This window comes from Zingiber officinale, chromosome 1B (genome assembly GCF_018446385.1).
Source record: "Zingiber officinale cultivar Zhangliang chromosome 1B, Zo_v1.1, whole genome shotgun sequence".
Taxonomy (NCBI): Eukaryota; Viridiplantae; Streptophyta; class Magnoliopsida; order Zingiberales; family Zingiberaceae; genus Zingiber; species Zingiber officinale.
The window spans coordinates 41395407-41399210 of NC_055986.1; the positions used below are offsets into that span (position 1 = coordinate 41395407).

The 3804-nt window shown below is 47.1% G+C and overlaps 1 long non-coding RNA gene across 1 annotated transcript; it reads left to right on the forward strand.

The window, feature by feature from the left end:
- Positions 1-793: 793 nt before the first annotated feature.
- LOC122053713 lies at positions 794-1357 on the forward strand. The gene is made up of 3 exons (XR_006132335.1): positions 794-922; positions 1017-1099; positions 1309-1357. It is a non-coding gene; the product is annotated as an uncharacterized LOC122053713 (long non-coding RNA).
- The last annotated feature ends 2447 nt before the right edge of the window (positions 1358-3804 follow it).

Genomic DNA, 3804 nt, shown 5'->3' on the forward strand with positions numbered 1-3804 from the left:
CCGCTCGGGGTATCTTCTGGATAGTGACTTCTCTGAAATCGGCTTTGAGCTTTTCGAAGGCTTCAGCGTAAAGTTTGAGCCGCGCGTTGTTATTCTCAAAAGTACCAGAATGTAAAATACCGGAAAAAATGACGATTATTAATAAATGAATTTTCCAGAATTTTTGGAAATTTTTCTGGAATTTTTCGGAGCTCGTAAGGACGAGTTGACGGGGATAAAAACAGGGCTCGGAAAAGCCTGTTTAGGCTACCCTGTTTTAATGAGGAAAAGTTTTATTTTTCTTTTCCTTTTTCTTTTCTTATTCTTTTTCTTTTCCTCCGGTTTTTATTTGTCGCCGTTCACTCCTTCCCCGCGTGCCCTAAGCCCCCTCCTCGCACTCGAGCCATCCCGACACCGCCTGCCTTTCTCCTCCTCTGCCCTAGACCTTTCGCCGACGCTGAGCCACGCGGCCTCGCCACACGACAACGGCGCTGACGATGAGCATCCGCGTGAGATCCGCTGGCAACACAGCAGCCATCGCCGGCCGATTTTCACCGCTCCTCCCCGTTGCACACCGCGAGCCGACCTCTCCTCTACCCGCCGCCGCTGTGCCCTAGCCTCTGCCCCAACTCCAGCGACGCCGACTTCTTCCTCTGTGCCGAGCCCTAGCACTGTGCCCCTTTTTCTTCTTAGCCTCTCCTCCTTCGCACACCGTTGAGCGTCGCCCGACATCTACTGGCGCCGACGCTAAACCACCGGTCACAGGACCACCAGAGGTGATCGCTCTTCCTCTGGCCGGCACTTGAGCCATCGTCGGTGCCCTAGCACCCTGGTTACTGCCGTCCCTCAGTCCGAGCAGAGCCGACCCTTTCCTTCTGCCATAGCCGAGCCTCACCCCTTGCATGAGTTGCTGCCTCGGGTTCTACCGAGCCTTTGGTTTATGGTAAGTTGTTGGTTTAAAGACTGTGAATTTAATGTTAGGTTTGATTCACAGAGGTGAATGTATTGACTACGAATTTTGGGTGTTTGATGTATAGGTCAGTGGTTAAATCTAGTACCAGCCACAGTTTTGGCAACGGGTGCATCCTCGACAAATTAACGACAAAGTATACGGATTTGGGTGAGTTTTGGAATTTGGTAAATTGCAGGCTTGTGATACGTTTTGTGGTGAATTAGGATTTACATGGTTAAATGTTGTTCACCTTGATCGTTAGGGTTAATCTGAACGAAGGAAATATTTAGGGTTTTGCTCTGAATTGTTGTTAAGGATTTTATTTAGCTATTCGTTTGGAGTGTAGCTAAATAAAAAGATTTATTCGTTTGACACAGGACTTTGATTCGAGACGAGTATTTCGATTTGTCGGACTGGACCATTTCGATTGGAGGCGGGTACTTTTGACTTATTGTCTTTGATATGCTTAGTAATTAAATTAACAAGATGCATTAATTGTGTTTCTTACTTGTTTCGGATAATCACTGCCCAATACATGCTACCTGTTGATTGATTGTTTGTTTACATCTTGTATGGATATGTACCTGATTCCACATGCTCATGGGTAGTGATATAACCATATTTTACCATGTCAGGACCTAGGTTTGATACCTTATATGATCAGATACCTTGATATGATTCATTCGCTTTGGTGCACATTATGATATGTCCAGAGATTGGTTTAGTATATTATCATGTTTAGTGACATGCACCATTCGCATGATTGCATGCTGAGTGATTGATTGCTCCTTTATTGTCGAGCACTTTGCGGTTTCATCCTTTGTGGTGCTCGTTGCCCGCCTCGCATGGGTAGCGGGACACGGCTGGTAACGTCGGTTTGACTCTTAGGTGCTCCGTTGATCCGCTCATGGGTAGTGTGTGACGCAGCGTGTACGTTAGAGATTCCTCTCCGTCATCGTGCACGGAGATGAGAGCATTGCGCTCCCCATTTATGATTTGGGGTAGAGTACGTATGTACTCCGACAAGATCCCGTCCACTCGATCACTCATCAGGAGTGTGGCAGAGTGCACGGTTGTCACAACCCTACCCACTCGGTCCCACCGTTGTTGTGAGTTGGCTGTGGCGTCCGGGGTGACCATGACATTGGCATCATATGCATGATGCATTTATTGTTGTGTTTGTGTTTGTTGCACTTATATGCTACATTGCTTGGATACCTTGATTGACATGCATACAGGTCTTCTATACCTTTCGGACTGTTTGTCCTTTTACCGGGTCCTGGTTAGTACAGATTCTCTCCTGTCTTCTTCGGTTTGTAGTTACCTTTATTTTTATCAGGAGACTGTACGCATGATTAGTGCTAGGTGTTATTTCTTTACTTTGCATATCAACTGTACCTGCTGAGTGTTGGACTCACCCCGCCTCCATTGTTGATATTTTCAGGTTGATGCTGTCAGGAGAGAGTTCCAGTTGCTGGTCCCTGCAGACCTCGAGGATGTGATTGGTTTTTCGTTTGGTTTCCTTTTCTGTTCTAGACCATTTGAACTTGTTATGTTCTGGATTTATTTACTTATGGACATGGTATAGATTTTATTATATCGATGGATTTGGATTTGATTTTTATTCTACTACATGCCTGCCTGGATGGCAGAAGAGGTGAGTTCGTCGGATTTGAGCTTTACGAGTGTAGTGGAGTAGGGTGGATTTCGAGTCAGAGTATTACTATGTTGTTTTACTGTTTAATTATCTTAACTGCGTGGTTGTGACAGCCAGAGGCTGAATACATATATAAACTGCGTGGTGATTGATTTTGTTTACTGTTATTATTCCAGCCGCCTGTGGCTGAGGTATATGAGATGTAGAAAAGTTTCAGATTGTCCACCATACAGGGGAGATGCTGCCGAAATTTTCTCGGACAGGGACTCCTCTGGGGGCGTGACACAGAAAGTTGCTGAGCGGCCAATTGAGAATCTGAATGCAGCGTCACCCGTCCGGCTCCCACGTGCCGAGCTGCCTGTAAACCAGCTATAAGGGCCTCATATTCTGCCTCATTGTTTGTAGCTTTGTAATCCAGCCGGACGGATAAGTGCATCCTTTCTCCTTGGGGGGAGAGCAGCAGTATCCCAACTCCGCTCCCGAGCCAAGTAGATGATCCGTCTACAAATATCTTCCACATGGCTTCGGGTTCTGGCCTTTGTACTTCGGTGACAAAATCCGCCAAGAACTGTGCCTTTATCGCCGAACGGGGCTGGTATTGAATGTCAAATTCGCTCAACTCCGTTGTCCATTTGATGAGCCGCCCGGACGCTTCAGGATTCAACAGTACTCTTCCCAATGGGTTGTTCGTCCGGACGATGATAGTATGAGCCAAGAAATAGGGACGGAGGCGCCGAGCGACGAGGACCAAAGCGAAAGCCAGTTTCTCGAGCCTAGTGTAGCGAGATTCAGCATCTTTTAAAATATGGCTCAGAAAATATACAGGCTCTTCTCTGCTCGCCCTTACTAGTGCCGAGCCGACGGCTTGCTCGGTTGAAGATAAGTAGATACAAAGTGGCTCACCCGTAGCTGGCTTGGCTAGTACCGGAAGAGAATTCAAATATGTCTTCAGCTCTTCGAAGGCCCTATCACATTCTTCGTCCCAGTGAAACTTGGTGGCTTTGCGCAAGATTTTGAAAAAAGGCAGGCTCCGATCGGCAGTCTTGGAGATGAATCTGGACAGAGCAGTTATCCGACCGGTCAAGCGCTGCACTTCCCTCAGATTTCTTGGAGGCGGCATATCTTGTAAGGCTTTCACTTTGCAGGGATTTGCCTCGATGCCCCGCTCGGTCACTATGTATCCCAAAAAATGCCCTCCTTTTACTCCGAACAGACA